At 40.3% G+C, this 24043-nt stretch overlaps 1 long non-coding RNA gene across 1 annotated transcript in view; it reads left to right on the forward strand.

The window, feature by feature from the left end:
- Window positions 1–24043, forward strand: part of LOC144819799 (uncharacterized) — a 127789-nt gene that overhangs the window by 33563 nt on the left and 70183 nt on the right. Inside the window, exon 2 of the long non-coding RNA XR_013607572.1 lies at window positions 3041–3093. This is a non-coding gene — a long non-coding RNA (uncharacterized LOC144819799). The remainder of the gene's footprint in view (window positions 1–3040; window positions 3094–24043) is intronic.

Below are 24043 nucleotides of genomic sequence, written 5' to 3' on the forward strand. Positions count from 1 at the left end.
GGGTCTCATTCTCTTCCATTAGAGCACTCCACACTGAGGTAGGATTGACTGTCATCATTGTAAGTTCAGTTTCTCCCACTAATGAATCTCCCTTTTTTGCGCTTTTACCTGCACAGTCTGAGGGTTTGCTGTCTCGCTCCTCTCCTTATCCAGCATTTCTCCCGACTCCGATGTCCAGCAACAGCAGCAGTTCATCCTTCAGGTTTCTCAGAGCCGCCAAGCAGCTCTACTATCGTCGAGTACTTCTGGTGGCCCAAAATGGACAGAGACATAGATGACATGGTACTTGAATGTCCGATATGTGCTACCAGTGATAAAGGCCTCCGCATTGCAAATCCGCCACTAACTCCCATTCCTTATCCTGAAAGACCTTGGAAGAAGTTGGGAATAGATGTGTTAGGTCCTTTTAACGTTCTACCTCAAAAATCCAAATTCACCATTGTCCTTATGGATTATTATTCCAAATGGCCAGAGGTTAGATTTGTTTCCAAAGTTGACTCAAAGGAGGTTATTGAATTCATGAAAGAGGTCTTCATGAGAGAAGGTTTTCCAAAAACAGTATTCTCTAACAATGGCGTACAATTTTCATCGTCTGATGTCGAAGAGTTTCTTAAAGACTCTTCCATTTCACATCTAAAAACCTCACTTTACCATCCACAGACTAACGGTCTTGTGGAAAGGCATAACAGAGTCATTGGTGATTGCATAAGATGGGCCTTACAAAATAACAAAGACATACCTGCAGCGGTGAGAAGCATGTTGTGGTTTTATAGGACCACGCAACACTCATCCACTGGGTCTTCACCTTTCAAATTATTAAGAGGAAGAAAACCTTCCACTGAATTCACCCCTGCATGGATGTCAAAATGGTTTAAGAATAAAGAATCACTCCAGGAATTGGACACTAGAGTTAGAAACAGGGTCCATCAGGTGCAAAACAAGCAAAAAATGTATTTTGACAAAAGAAAACATGCTTCAGAAAAAGACTTGGTAGTGGGTGATGTAGTGAAGATAAAGAAACCGTCTTTTGTTAAAAAAGGCATGCCTAAATACAGTGAGCCAGTGGTTATAAACGAAATATGTGGAAGTGCAATACGTGTCAATGGAGATAACTGGTGGAACATGAACAAAGTGGTAAAGGTTAATAAGAATTCTGGTTTAAGAAAACATGTAAACAATGAAGTGGAAGAGAAACGTGCACGTGTACTTGAGGAGTGTGATCTTGGTCGTCCTCAGTGTATCATGCTTGAGGCGAGAAAAAGTGGTAGAGTGATAAAATTACCAGCCAGATACCGTTGATATATTTTCGCCATTTTCTATTTGTTCTTCTCTTTGTTCTATTGTATTCTACTCTCTCTCTCTCTCTCTCTCTCTCTCTCTCTCTCTCTCTCTCTCTCTTGTTTTTCTTTCTCTCTCTCTTCCTCTTTCTCTATTTTGTTTTCTTCATCTTGTTCTTTCTTTGTCTTTCTTCTTTCTTTTTCTTATCTTTTCCATTTTACAAAAGTAGATATATAGTATCCTTTCCCGCTCGCTTTCCCGCCGGTGCGAGTGGCACTATGGTTTGTCCCGTCGCGTGCTGCCCGTTGGCACGGGACCTTCTGTGAATAATAACAGTTGCGGTACTGTGAGAGACTCCTTCGTGCTTGCATGCACGCTGATGCTCGCCTGTGGGATCCTGTTATACAAATAAACTACGACCTCTGTATTTCGTATCCTGTCATCATTACAGAATTATTTGATAACCATTTTTATTTTTGCTTACTCCCAAAACGTTCTAAAAGCGTCCCTTTTGCATAACTTTGGATGGATTCACCTTTAAAATAAATATTCATATTAAATGTTGACACCTAGATTTCCCAGAGCAAATCAGTCCGTCCTATATTTAAATTGGGTGTATGTGATTAGCTCTTTAAATTGATTTTACGTACTCCAAGAAATCTTGTTCTTCAATATATTTCGTATTTCTTCAGTGTCTGTGCATAGTAGTTTCCCAACACGTAATAACTACCACTGATATCATGAGTTCAAGCGTTTACATCTGTCACTGTTTGTTGTTTTCATTTGGGCACATTGGGTGTCAAGGTATGCCTAGACCTGGGTTCTGTAGATTACTGTGTAACATTAACCTCAACTCCTTTGCAGTGGGGCACACCAGGGGTTGTATGTTTTGATCTTTGGATGGAAAGTGGCCTAGCAGTTTCATATGATCTGTCTCTTTTTTGGGAGAGCCAAGAGCTCACTGTGAATATGGTTGGACCTGGCCATCAGTGGCAGAGTAAGCATACAAAATGGTCCCTTTACACCTCCACTCAGCGAAGACTCCTATTCCCACAAATGCACTTAGGATGATTTTAAAATTATCCAGGTAAGTAAAAAGCTCCAGCGGATGAAGATAATTAGTGTATGGATGTTTTTGCATGTTAGATGGTATATATTTTACGACCCTGTGTTCTAAGGTGGGATCTTGCCACCTGTGAAGTACTTCATGGAGCTAAAACACTTTGCACCCTTAAGTTCCTGCTGCCTTATTTGTTTGCAGAACAGCCTTGTTCCCCCATGAATAGAGTCACACAGTTTTATGTCTTTGGAGGAAGGCAGCAGCACTCTTCCAACTCAGGGTCCGCTCCATTAGCTGTGTTGGTGAACTTTCTCAGGCACTCTACCTAGGATCATGAGCTCATTGCTGCATCATTGCTTGCATAAATCTAAAAATTGCTGCATTATATTCATTTGCAAGGCTCACACTTTCCTTATGCTGATACTAAGATAATGTTTGCCTGTTTTTCTTCGGCCAGTGATAAGAGCCATAGTGTTTCGTTCTTCTGCTTTAGGCCTATTACCTCTTTTTCTACAGAGTGGAAAATGAAGGAGAATGGCTTCTGGATAAATAAATGTTTACATAAATATGATAACAAATACACACTATGTGTGTGTGTATGTGTGTGGGCGTTTTCTTAAAATATTCCAGTTAGAGTTTAGTCTTTAGTACTGATTTTTTACTCTATGGTAATCTAATGGAAGAGTGTCTCTTTTTTTTTAGGCTGGTGCCATACAAATTGATGACGACGATGCGGCTGCCATGTACATACCAAGGTACTGTATCATATGATGTGATAACAGGCTTGATGAACATTTTACCAATAGCCTCCTACAAACTCTTGTTGGGAGGCGATCCTTACATTTAAAAGATTTGTCACTTTTTAACTCCCATCAGCCCAACTCACACCCAAAGCCGAGCATCAGAGGTCTTAAAGAGCCATCTGTTATGCACAGTTATGGTTTGGAGGTCACAACGCTACTCTGTCAGACTGCCCTCAACTCAACCTTCCTTCCGATCTCTCCACCTTCCCTTCCCTATTCTTTGATGCAGTCAGCCAGTGCTGTGAGCATGCTACAAAAGTGTATAATTAAATAAACGTGAATTATAAATAAGCGAATGCAAGGGGTTATCAAAGCATTTACAACCATATCTAAAACCATGGGGCATCGGTGCGGAAGAAAACAAAGCACAAGCTTCTAAATTCCAGTAAGTAAAGATTAAGAGCCAGGATGTCGTTTAGACCAAGGAGGTAGACCACTGTCCTGCCGGCTCAACCTAGGGTACGGCCCCCACTCCCTTGCTGTAGGCCACCCACCCTATTTTGAGATGCATTTTGGGTTGGCTTGGATCTCTGTGCCATTGAAGTCATCACTAAAGCAGCTCTGCTGAAAGCACAGAAGGTTTGCCGACTGGATATCATGTTAGATGCGCCTGCTTGTCAACATTCTCTACTTTCAAAAAAGAAATAACCAAACTGTGAGTTTGTTTATTAAAATCAAAAAAACATGATGACCTTGACTCACAGAGAGCTTTTTCCCTGAGTCTGGAAGCCACCCCTGACTGTTTTCTCTACCCAGGGCAGCTGTGTCCTCAAGACAGGTCGCCTGGTGGAGCCAGCTGAATTTCCTCCAGCATAAACAGTACAATACAATAGAATATGCACTTCTAAGGAAGCCTTCCAGCGCTAGCAGAAGGACCGTAGACACACAAACATCCCACCCCTGAACAACCGGCATAAGCATTAGAATTAAGTATTCAAACTTTTCCTAAAGGCAGTTTCAGATGGTGAAAAACGAAGAGCAGCCGGAAGCAAGTTCAAATGTTTTGCCGTTAAGAATGTGAAGAATCTTCCACCTCGCCTAGTCTTGCATACCCTCGGGGCATGCAAGAGATTTAAGGTATTAGACCTCAAGGATCTGCCCTGGCAGTAGGCCTCAAGCCTTCTTCTAAAGTACAACAGAGCCTTCTGCTCCAGGGTTCTGTGGGCAGTAACTATGCCTTGAATTTGATGCACTAGCAATAGGTAGCTAGTGCAGCAGGAATAGATAGGCAGACACTGACTGGCCTAATGGAACTTTATAGATAAGACGCACAGCAGCATTTTTAATGATCTGCAGATGATGCAATAAGTAGGACAGCAGACCGAAATATAGACCATTCACATAGTTCAACTTTGAGGTGACAATCATCTTCCGGGCAGCTTTTGGAACCAGGTGCAGCCTCAGTAGGAAGCTGGTTCTGTATATGCTATACCAAGGTAAAGTATAGTGTGCACAGAGTCCAGGGAGTCCCCAGAGTTATAGCAGAGGATAATTAGATAAGTACTAACAGCTCTCTTTGTGGTAGTGTGGGTGAGCAGTTAGGCCTATCAGGAGGGTGACTTAAGCATTTATTGTATTCACTCAATTAAGGCTGATGGCACACACTTAGAAACAGAATCCAGCCCAATTAGGTAAGTATAAAAAGACATACTTATAGTTTATTATGTAGAACCAAGCAGGACTTGGCACCAGAAAGTAAGAAATTCTTTCAAAGGCAAGGCTGTATGCAGTAATGCAATTGTGGATTGGATTGGAATCGTTTACAAGTTTGTATTACTTTTAAAACATTTCAAAAGAAAGATTACATTTGATTAATGTTGGATTTATTTTCAGTTACTCTGAGTATTTGCGGTGATATGCCAAGATATCATATACTAGGGTTAGTCCCTTACAGGTAATACCAACAATTTTTAAGTTAAACCAAAGTTACTTTCCTTTCATACAAAACAGAAAGTCAATGACATTTTTAGGAATAAAACTCGTAACATTGGACCCTCTGGGAAAACAAGTGAAAACGTTTTACAGGTAAGTAAACGATGTACAAGTATGGCTTTCGGCGGTTCGGACCAAGGTTCCCAAAGGTCCAGATAGGCACTCAAATTGCACCACCAGCGGCACTGGAGCAGCCGGGTGCAGAGTGCAAGGGCCCAATGTTAACCAAAGGGCCCAGGGGGCATCTCAGTTGAGATCTGCTCACAGGCGGCCCACTTGGTTTCAGGAGCCAAGCTCCTGGGGGTTAAAGTCAGGGCAAAGGGGCTCAGCACCAAGCCCACAACACCAGCGGTGCAGGGTTGGCCAAATGCAGGGTGCTTAGGAGAGGTCGAGAGCTCAAGGCAATCCTATAGAGGTTGCCCTTTTGGGATTTTGGCTGCAGGCTCAGTCCAGGAAGTTTTATGGGAGGAGGTAAGAGCTGGGCAGGTAAGGTGGAAGGCTCAGGATTTTGGTGCACCTCAGGTCCTCTTCTCCAGGGTGCAGAGCGGCCGGAAGCAGGGTGCCTTTTGATGTAAGATTTCACCTTACCGGGCTACTCGCGGTTGGAGGGGTTTCTCCATGCAGAGGCTGCTGCAGGTGACGTCAGCATTCCTTGTGCAATGGGCCCCTCAATCTATTCCTAGTAGAACCACGCTTATACCTGTTGATTGAGCCAAACTTAGGCCTTGTCTTATTATTCAAGTTCGGCTCAGATGGTCTTTTATTTGCCTGCTAAAGTTGTCGAGGGGAGACACATACATGTCAAATTATACTTACAAATTCATTATGCTTTAAGTACCACAAACTCTGAATTCCAATTATGGATTTTTATTATAAGGCCAAAAATAATTGTATCTAAACACACTCTAATTTGACAAAAAAGACACAAAATTATGAACTCCAAGATTAGCACGCACCCTAAGATGGAGGCAGAGTCCAAGTCCCTTTTCATCAGGAAAGAAAGCATGAAATATCTTTCCCTACACTACTCTCATTAGCGATGATTCTAGGTGGCTCCCCTGTCTCTGCTTTCGAAGGTGTCAGCACGTATAGACTTCCTACCAAGTACTCACGCCAAAAATTGATCAAATAGCTACAGCTATAGAGCTCGTTTTAAGATGCTCTCTCCTCCAAAATCTAGAAGTCTGCCGTTCCTGTCCCTGCGCATAAAACAAAGAGGATAATTCAGCCACCTCCTGTGAGTATCACGTGACAATTTTGTTTAATTTCTCGAAAGTTTCCAAAGGTTCAGTGTTTTTCCGTGACTTCTTTAATTAAATCTCTTTGCTTCTTATGACTTGGGAGTGTAGATAGGCCAAGAACAGAAGATATACTCCCCATCACTTCTCAGGCTGGTCAAAGACATTACAAGTAACTCCCTAGCTGAAATAATGACGTTGTTCTTCATACCTGCAATGGGAGGAAAGCACACTAGCCCGGCACATTCAAAATATACATTTAATTATTTCTTCAGTAGCTGAGAGTAAAACTAACTCGTAAACAACTTGCAGCTTCTGGCCTAAACTACAGCCAACTTAAAACACACAATTACATTAATATGAATATAGTGTCTTCAGACATGGGTGTTTTGTTACATGTGAATTATATATATATATATATATATATATATATCAAAGAAAAGGTTGCCCATGTGAGGAGTCACTCACATCAGGATTACACACCAAACCGCAGGCAGCAGTGTGGACAGCATGCATCACGCGTTTCAAAAGCCATACGCGTTTCGAGCAATTTGGACGCTCTTGATCACTGGCAAACACAGGCAGGAAGCGGTTTATGAAGAACGTTGCTTTTATTGAAGATAAAGAGCCCCACCCATGTGGGCGTACCTATTAGCATGCTGGTAGTTGTAGTCCAAAATTTTGCTAATATCAGACTCCATCAGTTCTCTTGCCGAGTGGCCACAAATCCTGCCTTATGTTGTAAATTAAAATTCCCTGTTGGGTGAAATGCGCAGATACATCGCTGTACCTCACCGCCCAATGTCACTGCGGGTGAGGCTCCTGATGTCCTTAGAGCGCTGGTGATTCCCAGCCCTCGGGGTCCGCCTGCAAGCGTCGGGACTCCTCGCGGCCGAGCGAGCCGCTATTACATCAAAGAAAAGGTTTCCCATGTGAGGAGTCACTCACATCCTGATTACAAACCAAACCGCAGGCAGCAGTGTGGACAGCATGCATCACGCGTTTCAAAAGCCATACGCGTTTCGAGCAATTTGGACGCTCTTGATCACTGGCAAACACAGGCAGGAAGCGGTTTATGAAGAACGTTGCTTTTATTGAAGATAAAGAGCCCCACCCATGTGGGCGTACCTATTAGCATGCTGGTAGTTGTAGTCCAAAATTTTGCTAATATCAGACTCCATCAGTTCTCTTGCCGAGTGGCCACAAATCCTGCCTTATGTTGTAAATTAAAATTCCCTGTTGGGTGAAATGCGCAGATACATCGCTGTACCTCACCTCCCAATGTCACTGCGGGCGAGGCTCCTGATGTCCTTAGAGCGCTGGTGATTACCAGCCCTCGGGGTCCGCCTGCAAGCGTCGGGACTCCTCGCGGCCGAGCGAGCCGCTATTACATCAAAGAAAATGTTGCCCATGTGAGGAGTCACTCACATCAGGATTACACACCAAACCGCAGGCAGCAGTGTGGACAGCATGCATCACGCGTTTCAAAAGCCATACGCGTTTCGAGCAATTTGGACGCTCTTGATCACTGGCAAACACAGGCAGGAAGCGGTTTATGAAGAACGTTGCTTTTATTGAAGATAAAGAGCCCCACCCATGTGGGCGTACCTATTAGCATGCCGGTAGTTGTAGTCCAAAATTTTGCTAATATCAGACTCCATCAGTTCTCTTGCCGAGTGGCCACAAATCCTGCCTTATGTTGTAAATTAAAATTCCCTGTTGGGTGAAATGCGCAGATACATCGCTGAACCTCACCGCCCAATGTCACTGCGGGCGAGGCTCCTGATGTCCTTAGAGCGCTGGTGATTCCCAGCCCTCGGGGTCCGCCTTCAAGCGTCGGGACTCCTCGCGGCCGAGCGAGCCGCTATTACATCAAAGAAAAGGTTGCCCATGTGAGGAGTCACTCACATCAGGATTACACACCAAACCGCAGGCAGCAGTGTGGACAGCATGCATCACGCGTTTCAAAAGCCATACGCGTTTCGAGCAATTTGGACGCTCTTGATCACTGGCAAACACAGGCAGGAAGCGGTTTATGAAGAACGTTGCTTTTATTGAAGATAAAGAGCCCCACCCATGTGGGCGTACCTATTAGCATGCTGGTAGTTGTAGTCCAAAATTTTGCTAATATCAGACTCCATCAGTTCTCTTGCCGAGTGGCCACAAATCCTGCCTTATGTTGTAAATTAAAATTCCCTGTTGGTTGAAATGCGCAGATACATCGCTGTACCTCACTGCCCAATGTCACTGCGGGCGAGGCTCCTGATGTCCTTAGAGCGCTGGTGATTCCCAGCCCTCGGGGTCCGCCTGCAAGCGTCGGGACTCCTCGCGGCCGAGCGAGCCGCTATTACATCAAAGAAAAGGTTGCCCATGTGAGGAGTCACACACATCAGGATTACACACCAAACCGCAGGCAGCAGTGTGGACTATAACTACCAGCATGCTAATAGGTACGCCCACATGGGTGGGGCTCTTTATCTTCAATAAAAGCAACGTTCTTCACAAACCGCTTCCTGCCTGTGTTTGCCAGTGATCAAGAGCGTCCAAATTGCTCGAAACGCGTATGGCTTTTGAAACGCGTGATGCATGCTGTCCACACTGCTGCCTGCGGTTTGGTGTGTAATCCTGATGTGAGTGACTCCTCACATGGGCAACCTTTTTCTTTGATGTAATAGCGGCTCGCTCGGCCGCGAGGAGTCCCGACGCTTGCAGGCGGACCCCGAGGGCTGGGAATCACCAGCGCTCTAAGGACATCAGGAGCCTCGCCCGCAGTGACATTGGGCGGTGAGGTACAGCGATGTATCTGCGCATTTCACCCAACAGGGAACTTTAATTTACAACATAAGGCAGGATTTGTGGCCACTCGGCAAGAGAACTGATGGAGTCTGATATTAGCAAAATTTTGGACTATAACTACCAGCATGCTAATAGGTACGCCCACATGGGTGGGGCTCTTTATCTTCAATAAAAGCAACGTTCTTCACAAACCGCTTCCTGCCTGTGTTTGCCAGTGATCAAGAGCGTCCAAATTGCTCGAAACGCATATGGCTTTTGAAACGCGTGATGCATGGTGTCCACACTGCTGCCTGCGGTTTGGTGTGTAATCCTGATGTGAGTGACTCCTCACCTGGGCAACCTTTTTCTTTGATGTAATAGCGGCTCGCTCGGCCGCGAGGAGTCCCGACGCTTGCAGGCGGACCCCGAGGGCTGGGAATCACCAGCGCTCTAAGGACATCAGGAGCCTCGCCCGCAGTGACATTGGGCGGTGAGGTACAGCGATGTATCTGCGCATTTCACCCAACAGGGAATTTTAATTTACAACATAAGGCAGGATTTGTGGCCACTCGGCAAGAGAACTGATGGAGTCTGATATTAGCAACATTTTGGACTATAACTACCAGCATGCTAATAGGTACGCCCACATGGGTGGGGCTCTTTATCTTCAATAAAAGCAACGTTCTTCACAAACCGCTTCCTGCCTCTGTTTGCCAGTGATCAAGAGCGTCCAAATTGCTCGAAACGCGTATGGCTTTTGAAACGCGTGATGCATGCTGTCCACACTGCTGCCTGCGGTTTGGTGTGTAATCCTGATGTGAGTGACTCCTCACATGGGCAACCTTTTTCTTTGATGTAATAGCGGCTCGCTCGGCCGCGAGGAGTCCCGACGCTTGCAGGCGGACCCCGAGGGCTGGGAATCACCAGCGCTCTAAGGACATCAGGAGCCTTGCCCGCAGTGACATTGGGCGGTGAGGTACAGCGATGTATCTGCGCATTTCACCCAACAGGGAATTTTAATTTACAACATAAGGCAGGATTTGTGGCCACTCGGCAAGAGAACTGATGGAGTCTGATATTAGCAAAATTTTGGACTATAACTACCAGCATGCTAATAGGTACGCCCACATGGGTGGGGCTCTTTATCTTCAATAAAAGCAACGTTCTTCACAAACCGCTTCCTGCCTGTGTTTGCCAGTGATCAAGAGCGTCCAAATTGCTCGAAACGCGTATGGCTTTTGAAACACGTGATGCATGCTGTCCACACTGCTGCCTGCGGTTTGGTGTGTAATCCTGATGTGAGTGACTCCTCACATGGGCAACCTTTTTCTTTGATATATATATATATATATATATATATATATATATATATATATATATATATATATTCACTGAAAAAACCATAGGTTATAGACCATATATAGTTAGGAATTAGCATTTACAAAACCTTGAAAATTCACTGAAAAAACCATAGGTTATAGACCATATATAGTTAGGAATTAGCATTTAAAAAACCTTATTTTACTCACACAAAACCATTGAAATTCCATATATAGTTAGTTGCAGTAACTATATATCGCGCACCCGCAATCCACTGCTGATCATGTCACATATTACATCATTCATGACATGGTCAGTGACATCACTGATGACATCATCTAGTGTCTGTGTGTTTTTGTAAAGTTTAAATATGTTTTACATATTGAAGAATGAGTGGATGTATGGAAGACTGAGTGTGTGTGTGGCTGGCTGGGAGGTGTGTGACTGTGCATATCAATGTGTACTTGTATCAGTGATTGTATAAGAGAGTAAGTATGTGTTAGTTTATGTGTGAAAAGTATGGTGTTCTGTGTTTAACTGTATAGATGAGGAAATCGAAGTGTGATTGATTCTTCACAGGACTGACTAGGTGTATGAGTGCATATGATAGTGTTGTAATAATGAGTGACTGTATTTATGAGTGATTGTATGGGTGAATGAGTGAATGTGTGTGTAGACGTAGGAATCAGTGAGTGCGTATGTAGTAACTGGTATTGGTGTGTCATGATGTCATCACTGATGTCATTTGAGATGTCATCAGTGATGTCATCAGTGATGTCATTTGAGATGTCATCAGTGATGTCATCAGTGATGTCACTGACCATGTCATGAATGATGTAATATGTGACATGATCAGCAGTGGATTGCGGGTGCGCGATATATAGTTACTGCAACTAACTATATATGGAATTTCAATGGTTTTGTGTGAGTAAAATAAGGTTTTTTAAATGCTAATTCCTAACTATATATGGTCTATAACCTATGGTTTTTTCAGTGAATTTTCAAGGTTTTGTAAATGCTAATTCCTAACTATATATGGTCTATAACCTATGGTTTTTTCAGTGAATTTCATAGGTTTTTTAATAGCAAATCTTTATAAAAATAATACATTTTAAATCTAATTTTATATTTTATAATTTTTTTATTTTTTTTTAATATTATTTTTAGTGCGCTCCCGGGGCGCGGACAGGTGAACGCACGGGTAAGCGCAATCTGGCGGCGCGCCCCGAGGCGCGTACTAATGCGCGTCCCGGAAGCGCTATTGTCGAGAACGAAAACAACATCGTGACGTATCGCGTAGCCGCCACGCCTTGCGTCATAAGACACGTATCGCGTAGCCGCGAGATGCGTCTTATGACGCACCGCGTAAGCGCACCCGGAAGCGCATACGATCGCGCAACGTAAGCGCCCCGATGCGCTTACGATACACGCCCGGGACGCGCCCCGGGCGCGTAGCGTAAGCGCGTCAAACCATGTGACTTTAAAATAACACTTTTCATTGGTTCAGAACTTTTTTTTTTCCAAATTGTGTGAAACCCACCCATTTCTCTCACTATTGCTTTGTACTTGGAGAGAGCAAGAGCTGTTGTGTCTACTCTATCTCCTACTTTTCTGATCTCCAGCAATGGCTGCAAGAGAGTCATCCAGCAGTGATTCAGAGGGATTTTTGGATGAGGACCCTCCTCAGCAAAAGAAAAAAACCCATTTCATTTGGAAATTTTACGACATCCCAGAAGGACAGAAAAAAGTGAACGCTCCCAAAGTAACATGCAAAATATGTGGGAGTAGTTTATCCAGAGGCAATCCTCTGAAAAAATATAGTTTTGGCAATGCCAATTTGATCCGGCATGTCAAAAGAAGACACCCTAACAACTTTGCCAGGGAGAGTGTCAGAGAGCTGGCACGGAATGTACCAACAGATGGCGGCAGCACCTCCACTGGTGGAGCAACACCTTCGGGACCACCCCGTGGAAGAATGATCCCTAACATTCAGCCGGTGTTTGCGGGCATCAAATTTTTGTGCGCAGAGTGTGACGAACTGCTCTGCTATGGGGAGCAGAGTGTTGAACTGATTGCCCTAAAGAAACAGCAACACCGCTGCTCTTCCAGTCCCTAAATTTTCAATTTTTTTTGCTCCTGTTGAGCAGTTTTGGAATCCTTGTTTTTGTTTTTCCCTTGAAAAAAATACAAAAAAAATATAAAATTGTTTTAAAAAGTCTAAAAAAATATAAAACAAAAAAAACAAAAAAAAAATATATATAAAACAACAAAATGAAAAAAAAAGTTCTTTTCAGAACTACCTCCAATTTTTAAAAAGAAGCTTTATTTTTTTTAAAGTCTGTCATTTTTAATCTCCATGGTACGCTCCCCCGTACGCTCCCCGGTGCGCGTACCGGGCGCTCACCCCCGCGAAAATCGAATTTTTTTTTCTTTTTTTTTTCACCCGCGGGAGCCTTTTATGGCCCCCACATGTAACCTAGGGGGTCAGGGGGTGTGTACCCTGCCCCCTCTTGCTCATTTCCCCCTTTGATTTTTGCCACCTCTTGTGTCTCAATCCTACCGAGACACAAGATGGCGGCCGCTGCGGACTGTTTCGAATGTTTATAGACACCCGAGAACCAATCAGCTTGCCGTGCGCAGATCGCGTGGCGCGCCTGGAGCGCTCCCCTGTACGCGTACGTGGGAGCGCTCCAGGCGCGGCTCTAGATATATATCTTTTTTTGAACGTTAATTTCTCAAAATCCACTGGAGCACATATATTGAGACCTACAAAAGGCACATCGGGCTACCAGTCCCTACAAATTTGCCAAGTTTCGTGCAAATCCATTCAGCCGTTCGGGCTAAAAATGAGGCTAACCGCCCTATGGAAAACTCAATGTTAAAAACACGTTTTGGGACCCCCCTTTTTTCTCGGCCCCCCCTGGACCAACTCCCCCCAAATTTCCAGTGGCTGCTCAGAAACAAAATGTTCCATTTTGCTGAAAATTTCAGCCAATTCCGTCCACAAACGCCAAAGTTATTAGACATAGAATTTTCAAAAATCCCATAGGGAAAAAATCCTAACTATATATACCTACTGGCGACCGCCAGTAGGTAATATATATATAAAATGTGCACATTGCACTGCTTGACAATGTGGGGAATAAATGCATTTTTAACAGAATACATAATGATACTGAATATATATGCTGGTGCATTAAACTATGAGTATGATGCACCACTACAAGTAGAGTGCTATATGCGCTCTATAACTGTCATGGTTCTCCCTCGTTTTACCGTTTCCAAGAATAATGTAATTACAGCGGGGTTGGTGTCTGGTGCCAGAGGGTGCCTCAGATACCAGTCCAATGCTGAGTGCTACAAATGGAGCTGTGTTTGTGGTGGCTGTGTCATAACCTCTTCCAAGCAACGGTGAGTCGCCATATGGACTAAATTGTGCAGGAGGAGATGGTGCCTGAACAGATCACCAAGCCTCATGGGAGGTGGCACGGGAAGCAGGCAGGCATCAAGGTCTGCTGTAGGCTCTACTTGCTCCAGGGAATGCCTAGAGAAGGACTCTCTTCTCTCTCTGTAAACACTCTTTTCCAAAGTGAACTGAAAGGTGACACAACGACATTCCTTTATTCACAATGCATGACTTTCAAAATTCCAAATGGTTGTGTGGGCTTTACCAAATTATGAATAGCATGAATAAAACAAAAGCTAATGGATGAAAATGCTAACCCATTACCCTGTTCTGTGTCCCACCTGTAGGCTAAGCCGGAATGTGAATGATACTTTAAGAGAGTTTAGCCATATGGGGGCTCAAAATGGATATATATATATATATATATATATATATATATATATATATATATATATTCACTGAAAAAACCATAGGTTTTACACATGTTATAGTTAGGAAGTAGCATTTACAAAACCTATGAAATTCACTGAAAAAAACATAGGTTTGACACCAGTTATAGTTAGCTGGAAATTTTACTGATAAAAAACCAATGAAATTCCACGTTATAGTTATTTGGACTCACTATAACTTGCGCGTGTAATGCACTGCTGATGACGTCACATATTACATCACTCATGACATCACTGATGACACCATCCAGTGAATGTGTGTCTTTCTGAAAAATAAATATGTGTTATATATGTATATATTATTGAATATCTTAGTGAATACATATATTACTGAGTAATGCTTAAATATTAAAATATATGTATTAGTGTTTCACTTTGTGTATAAGTGGCTGCATGGGTTGATGAGTAGGTACATGTGTATGTATATAGGTTATTAGATATTTTTCTTAGTATCAGTATGAGTGTTTGCATGGTTTGGTGGGGGTATTACTTACTACATAGATGCAAGAATGACTGAGTCTCTGTTTGTATGTGTTTTGAAGACAGCATATGTGAAGGACTGTATGGGTGGATTAGTGTGTATATGTCTGTGTTAGTGAGTGAATGACTGTCCTCTTAGTGTCTTTATCAGTAACTACATATGTTTTAATTTAGTATATGTGAATATTGATGTATATAAGTGAGTATAGGTGAGAGTGAGGGATTGTAAGAGTTCCTGTTTAAATTAGTATGTGTTTCTATAAGTGATTTTTTAAGAGAGTAAGTATGTGTAAGTTTCCTTAGAAGTAAAGTGGTAGTGTGTATAGCTGTTTATGCAACTAAATGGATGTTCAATAGTTTATTTGCATGTGTGAGTATGTGTGTGAATAACTTTTGGATGACTGTCAGTGTGTAACAGGATGTGTAGGTGTATCACTACATATGATTAGTGAATATATGTATGAGTGACTATATAGAACTGTTGGTGAATTAGTGCATGTGTATATAGATGGTGGAATTATTGAATTGGTTGTTGTAACTGGTATGGGTATCTCCATTTTTTTGAAAATGTTAGTTTCTATTTTTGAATATGTGTTTCAAGGGTTAGATTACAGTGAAAGGAGGTCTGTCACTGTGTCACAAGGATGGTGTCATCAGTGATGTCATGAGTGATGTAATATGTGACGTCATCAGCAGTGCATTACACGCGCAAGTTATAGTGAGTCCAAATAACTATAACGTGGAATTTCATTGGTTTTATATCAGTAAAATTTCCAGCTAACTATAACTGGTGTCAAACCTATGGTTTTTTCAGTGAATTTCATAGGTTTTGTAAATGCTAATTCCTAACTATAACGTGTGTAAAACCTATGGTTTTTTCAGTGAATTTCATAGGTTTTCTAAATGCTACTTCCTAACTATAACGTGTGTAAAACCTATGGTTTTTTTCAGTGAATTTCATTGGTTTTTAAAATGCTAATTCAGAAATATCTCATGTATACAACCTATACTTTTGTCAATAAAGTTCTGGCAATATTTTTTTCGGAAACAAGCCGTTTTCTTTACTGTTCAAGTTGCATAGAGACTCCTTGTAAAACGATACAGAATTAGAAAGTCTGTACCTTGCCTTTTTTTGAACGCATTAAAATTTGTCTGTAAATAAAAATAGCCTTTCTAAACTTTCGTGCGCGACCCGGTGTGCGCACTCTCGGCAACAGTTCTCAATAAAATGGATATCGCATTTCCAGGCTCACGTGCGCGACCGTGTGCGCGCACCCACCTATATATTTCGTGAAAACTTTGCAATCTGAACTTCTTCATAGACCCATCAAAGAACTTATAGTACGTCAAAGAGACTAAACCTAGACTTCTTTTTTATTATTATGAACATTTTCATTAAATGGAGCCGAATGTCTTTTTAAACTTTCGTGCGGGACCGAATGTACACACCTTCGTATTTTTTTAAAAAATATAAAAGATTTTATAGTTTAACAATTGTATGCTTGAATCGAGCTCAGAAGATATATAATATCCGGATGTGTTTGGATTTACTCCTTTTCACGTTTTGAAACTTCGCTGAATTAGACCGCTACTTCCAAATGACGTACGTGACCAGATACTATCACCGCGTAAACGTCCTGAGACGCGCATGTGAAGTCATGTGACTTGAAAACAACACTTCCAATTGGTTCTTAGTAGTTTCTATTCTGCAATTTACACGGAGCACTCCACCCACTTCCCTCACTATCTTTTCTACTCTCTACTCTCAAAAGAGAACAACGTTCAACATCTTTCGAAAGACTTTGCTGAAATGGCTGCTGTTCCGCATTCATCTTCCGAATCTGAAGAAAATGAGCGACTACCTTTAAAAAGAAAAAAGGAATCTTTTATTTGGCAATTTTTCACTTATCCTGAAGAACAAAAGAAAGTGAATGCGCCAAAAGTTACCTGCACGATATGCAAATCGGTTCTCTCAAGAGGAAATCCAAAAAAATATTCCTTTTCCATATATACCATGGTGCGGCATGTCAAACAAGTGCACCCTGTGGAATTTGCACAGGCATCGACAAGAGCCCTGGCCACGCTATTACCATCAGAGGTGGCCAGCACATCTTCTGGTGGACGACCTGTATCTCCATCGAGTGCTGTGATGGACTTGAGACCATATCTTGCAAAGGTGCACATGAAATGCAACGAGTGTGGAGAAATTCTTCTGTACGGAGAGCAGAGCCTCATTCTTATTAAACTAAAAATTGAGAGTCATAAATGCCCCGAGAAAAGATAAATTTCTTCATTTCATTTTGATCTTGTGTCACAACTGAAAATGTTCTTGCAAGTTTCAAAAATCCAAAACACTTGTTTAAAAAAAAAAAAAAGTTCTTTTCAGAACTAACTCATTGTACCAAAAAGAGCTCCAGGAGCATATTATAAAGTGGGTTTATCTCCGCCTTTTTGGCTTTCGTTTGTGCGCGACCGTGTGCGCGCACCCGCCTATATATTTCGTGAAAACTTTGCAATTGCAACTTATTAAATTTCTTCATAGACCCATCAATGAACTTATACTACGTCAAAGAGACTAAACCTAGGCTTCTTTTTTATTATTATGAACATTTTCATTAAATGGAGCCCAATGTCTTTTTAAACTTTCCTGCGTGACCGAATGTACACACCTTGGTATTTTTAAAAAAAATATAAAAGGTTTTATACTTTAACAATTGTATGCTTGAATCGAGCTCAGAAGATATATAAAATCCGGATGAGTTTAGATTTACTCCTTTTCACGTTTTGAAACTTCGCTGATTTAGACCTCTACTTCCAAATGACGTACGTGACCAGATACTGTCACCGCGTACACGTCCTGAGACGTGCATGTGAAGTCATGTGACTTGAAAACAACACTTCCAATTGGTTCTTAGTAGTTTCTATTCTGCAATTTACACGGAGCACTCCACCCACTTCCCTCACTATCTTTTCTACTCTTAAAAGAGAACAACGTTCAACATCTTTCGGAAGATTTTCTTTTCACGCGATAATGTGAAATACTGAGATTATTACAGGATTTTCTAACAGATATGTGTTCCCCTTGATGTTGAAGCACTAACACCGTGGAAAATTCCACGGACATCTCTACCCTGTTATCTGCAATTGTGAGCATCAAAAGGAGCTGCGCTACGCCCCTGTGAGAGGCCTCACTCCCACTGCTGCAACGGCTTGGCAGTCCTCCAGATGCACAGGAACAGCCCCTCCGATCCATTGAAGTTCTGTGTCGGTCTCAATACCACTTACAAAATGAAAATAAGCACTGAAGAATATTCAAGTATGTAGTACTCCTCCTGCTACAGCATACAAAATGCATTCTATTACCTATAAAAAAGTCAAACACCCACGCTACAATCATATAGAACACTTCCTCTAAAGAAGCCTGTGAATAACTTTAAAACATCAGGTTAACCTTTTTTTACTCTCTCATCATTATTAAAGATAAGTATTTACAATGCTATATTAAACAATGCCATGGTTCTTGCTTTTTAATTTTAAAAATCTTGCAATCTTTCACAAACCCAATACTCATGGCTTCTTTTTCGTGACAAAAATCTTGCAATATTACATACCTACATAGAATAACAGAAAAAACATAACACTACAAAGGCCGAACACTCTACTAAACGCGGATTTGTAACCTATGGGGCAGATTTATGTTAACTACTTCATACCCAGATATGCACCAGTTAATGTGCACCACAGTATGCTAGTGCTCCGTTACCCATGGTGTGCCACATTTGAAATGTAGCGCACCATGGTACAAAAACACCATACATGCGTAACACATCTGTGCTCAAAAAGTAATACATTGCTAGAGTTGCATCACAAGTGTGATGCAGCTCCAGCAAGGCTCACCAATGCACTATATTCACAATACTGCGTCAATACCTACGCCTGCTTCAAGCACATGCACAGTTTTGAAACAGCATTGGTCTGAAAGTCACTGAGTGAAATATCATGCATTACAGTCAGCCACTTTCAAGACGCATTCCTTCAGAGGAACACTTCCTTATGGTGCAGGGCTTTAGAATGTAATTACTTCTTTTTTGATTACTGTATATAGTCTGGTTCTTTTCCCCCCCCCCGGTTTTTTGACCCAATATTTTGTCCTGTGTTAAAATTATAATCATTTATTGGCAGAAAAGAACATTTGAAAAAAACAGGTTATTAAATTGTTTCCTGTTATGAAGTAGTGTTGTTTAATTTATCCCTTTATACCTTTTTTGTTCTACTTTTTCATCTAATTGATGTTCCTTGCCCAGGTATGGGAGGGTAATATGGGCAGAACCCCTGTTCATTTCGCGGGCTTTAGAATGTGACATATCTCCTAGATCCATAACGTTGTAAATATGGTACATTATTTCCACTGTCATTGTATTAAATAAACTGACGAAATTGTGGCGCAAAGAGACGCAACTTCAACATAAAGCTGCTACAATGTGTTTTAAAGTGCCCTTTAAATTACAACCAACACTCTCTTTGAAGAGACCCCACATGTTTTTTTAACACCTGTTAAGTCCTTCCATGCTCATGACAGAGCCGCTCCATCACGAGCATTGCCTCAGCTGTCCTCAGAATAGACCAGTTTTGTCATGGGCTTGCCGCTGTGCTTGCACAGCACTAATATTGTACCTCCATGACACGTTCTATTGACTAAGCAGAGCCATGACAGAACCACTGTATCATGAACAGATCTCAACCGTGGCTCATGAAGGAGTACCTCTATCATGAGCATAGAAGTACCACTCAGCCCCCCGGCCCCCTAATGCTGAGGCAGAATTGCCACTGTAGCAAAGGACTTAAACTCCTGGAAAGAACAATATGTAACATTTAATATCATTTCCCACCAATGTTTTCATATATCAGTGTTGCTGAACTCACTCAGTAAAATGTCGCTCATTTCATTAAATCACTGTTAAAGCATGCCTTATAACAATGCACCCAATCCTATGTGGAAGTGCTTATATTAAACATGACATTGCTTTAAGCAGGATAGACAAAGAAATGACACAGTGATGTAAAAGTTTCTTTATTTTTTATACTTACCTAAAAAATAGTAAAAAAGTAAGGTAAATTTCTTTTAAAAACGTAGTACCTGTGGAAGAAAAGTAAAAATAAGATTATAATGTACATTTCATAAAATAAAAAAAAGTAGGAGTCAATAAGAGAGAGGCAGAGAAAACTCTCGGATGTTATTAGTTGTACTTACCTTATAAATATAATATCTGTGGAAGACAGTAAAAAAATATATTTTAATACATATTTCTAAATTCAATGTAACAAATATAACTCAAACAACATATTAAATGGTTTATTTTTGCTGTCCTCAGAATACATTGATTTTCACTATAAACAGTGATTTCAATATTAATCATCATATAACAGCGGGGAAAAAAAACACAATCAAAATGATTGTGTTTAAAAAACCCATCCAAAATCTCCATACATATTATAAATACCTGAAAAAAACATATCTTAAATGTTTTTCTCAAATTCGCAATTTCTTGACTAAGCACACTACATCTTCCACAGTTACTAACTAATTAAACTATACGACCTATTTTTAAATATATCTCAAAAAACACTGTGCAAGTATCTCCTATAAAAATCTATCTTAACTATACATTTTCTTCTCTCATACCTTTTCGCGTGGCCAAATTGTATAAGTTAACTCATTATCTTTTAAATACCTCTCCCAAAAACTTGCGTCCATATATGTTCTAAAATAATTATCTAAAGTACTCATTTTCTTCTCTCATATTTTTCCACATGGCCAAATACTATGAGTTAAGTAGTTTTTTTCTGAAATTTCTTAATCTTAATCTTATCTATTCTTTTGTGAACCTTTACAGTAACAATGTGTAACATGTTTTATACCATCAAACATTAACTAAATTTCTACCTGATGTTATCACTATACCAAACACAAATTTAATTTATAGATTTGTAGACCCTCAGTCACATGATATTTGTAAACAAGAAAGTTTCATATCTTTACAGTATTAATCTTCCTACAGCAAGTGATACTACTGAAATTTGGGTTCCAAAAATAGCAGATAGGAGTTAGTTAAGGCAAAAGGCAAACGTTTCTTAAAAGTCAATTGGGTATCATTGCAAAGCGTCCAGCCACTTCCACACTTCAAATAAGCTGTATAATGTCCTGATGATGTGGAAGGCCCTTCATGAAAAATGATGGCTACAGTTACAAATGTTCTTCTAGAAATAGATACTTGAGTAGCCACAAAATTTTTAATTAAAGTTGACAATTTACTCCCATCAGCTCTGCATCGTTGAAACATTAATATTACATATTGTCCATATCTATGGATAAATAAAGTTGATAACATTTCAGACTTACATTGAGAACAGACCATGTTCTGATGCGCATCTTTTACTAGTTTATTAAAAGACACTTCTTTACAGTCTGGTAATGTTAAATATATAAATCTTTCACTGTGTATATCAGTACTACTTGAAAAGGAGCAATTATCACACTTATGTTCCCATTTATAAGAAAGGCCAAAAAGATTATCAATATCTACACCTTCATCTTCCAAAACTGTAAACATATACATAATAAATTCCTGACAATCTTGCTGAATATTCTGTGAAAATTGATTTACTCCTGCACATATGTCTAAAACATTCCTTAGTTCTGAAACACTTCCTACTTCACTTTCACCACTACTACATTTTTCAAATATAGAATTTAAGGAATAGCAAAATGTTTGCTCTTGATTTTCTACAATCTGTTCCTTAACATTTTTTAGAAAAAAAACAACATTAACTACTACATTTGCATAACAGTTGACACCAGACCTGTTTTCAAACTTAAATCCAACAATCTCTTCAATACTAACCGTTTTCTTATGCCTACCAACAACAGCTACATCTTTTTTTCGTCGTTTCTCAACTACTTCAGCACATTTCTCCTCATTTTTCCTTTTCTGACCAACCATACGCCTTTCGATTAAAGGATATTGAGGTAAACTTGGAGCATATTCTCTTCTTAACCTATTATACTCCTTCACACAATTTAAATCTGCACTAATCTTTGTCTCATCATAATCAATTAAATAAAGTCCACATAAAGTTCTAACTCGCGATAAAGCAACATATGCCATACCCTCTTTGAATACAGTGCTTCCAATATTTACCAAAGCACAATCTACACTTAAACCTTGAGATTTGTGAATAGTCACTGCATATGCCAAACAAATTGGAAATTGCTTCCGACGGACATATAAGTCTTTCACAAGCAAAAAACGATTTGAACAGCGACTAATTTTCTGAACTTCCTCAATTCCATCAAATTTTATTCTTAAAAATTCAATCTCATCTCTATTTGTATAATTGACAAAACCAACAACATTACCCATTGCTCCATTTACCAATCCTCTTTCTACATGTAAATTTCTCCTTAAAATTATCCGACAATTTAAACATACATACAGATTTTTCTCTAAACCAGCAGTTTTAGATATACTTTTTTGAAGAGAATCCAATTTTAACTTCAACTTTTCAGACAAAACAATAGTACTACCTTCATGCTCTATTCTATCTTTAGCTTCCAGTTTCCTAATTTCTTGATTTTCTAAATTCAACATTTTGTCATTAAAAACTGAACATTCTTTCACAGTTGGCATCAAGCATATCACTGATTTATCTGCTACCTCTTTACTATATATTTTCTCAGGTACATTATCTTCATTAGGAAACAGCTTGGAAAGTAATCGTGTTCGTAGAGTGTGTTTCGCTTCTTCAGTTAGTTTTCCAATCCTTATATCTTGAAGAATATTTCCATATTTAGTATCCTTTGCCTGTCGCATATTTTGAATCAGTTCAGTATATTTGAAATGTGACCATATATTAACATTTCCAATACTGCCCAGGCACTTTCTAGTCTCCTCATGCATAACAGTTTCAAATACAGGTTGTCCTTTCACTGGAGTTAGTTGGAGTAGATCTCCAAAAACTATGACATGTTTACCTCCAAATAACACATCATACTCTGTCTTAAGTATCTGTTGCATTCTTAAATGCACAAAAGCAAGCATTAAATTAGATACCATGCTTACTTCATCAATAATAAGAAGTTTAATTTTTTTAAGCACTCTAGAAACTTCAAAACAAGCTTCTCCAGATAGCTTGTGATATTGTAATTTATTTTCATGTTCCACTGGCAGCATCAGTAAACGATGTAAAGTAATACCTTTAATATTATGTGCTGCCAATCCAGTTGGAGCAGTAACAACACACGACAGTGTTGACTGAGTTCTTTGCTGTAAATATGTAGTAATTCCTTTAATTAGGAAACTTTTACCAGTTGCAGCTTCTCCACTTACATATAATCGAATAGGTTGAAATGACATACATGAGCAATCTTTTCTCTCATGACGAAAGCCATGCTCAATGTGCTCTGTCACTTCATCATATATCTGTCTTTGCTCAACATTAAATTGCTTCTTTAATTCTTCTAAGTTGATTGCTTCCTCTTGACCTTGCTGCATTGCTCTTTCCACCTCATCCATGGCGGTGGCTGCTTCATTTTGGATAATTGGTTGTCCCAGTGGATCTTGACTTAATGAAGCCGAACTTTGACTATCTTGTGAACTATCTCTAGCAATCTCCGCTGCAATTGTCGCTTCTTGCTCTATTTCATCATTCAACATTTGGAGATAATTACTAAAAACAGGACATTCAATACTACTTTTAGAAGCGTTGAATGAATCTTCATAACTATCAAACTCCCCAAGTAGTTCCTCTTCTCTACGCCATGGTTTAAAGAGTTGCAAAAGAGCAAAATAGTAAACTTCTCTTTTGTCAGGTGTTTCGCAACTCAGTTTCCGATGATTAATCAAGTGTCCTTTTCTTTGTTTCACCAGACATCCTTCTTGTCCAATTACAGCGTATACACCTTTATCAATGTTCTCTGTAACATTCCTTTTAAAAGTGTAGTTTTGAAGTATTTCATACAGACAAATGTTTTCTAGAAGAGTACTTCTATTTGGATAGTATGTATCCAACATATTTGTTTTCAGAATGTCTGTACTGTTTGGTTCTTTCTGGGCTAAATATTCAATTTCTTGCACAGGTTTTAGAACACGGTTTCGTGTTTCTGCAAGACCCAAACTCACCCAGAGAATAGTCCTTGATTTAGCATAAAGACTTGCTGATGATAATCGGTCACAACATTCATATGCTCCAATTTCTCGATGAGACAACATCTTCAAACTGTACGTATACAATTTCTTGCTTAG

Source organism: Lissotriton helveticus, chromosome 2_1 (assembly GCF_964261635.1).
Source record: "Lissotriton helveticus chromosome 2_1, aLisHel1.1, whole genome shotgun sequence".
Lineage (NCBI taxonomy): Eukaryota > Metazoa > Chordata > Amphibia > Caudata > Salamandridae > Lissotriton > Lissotriton helveticus.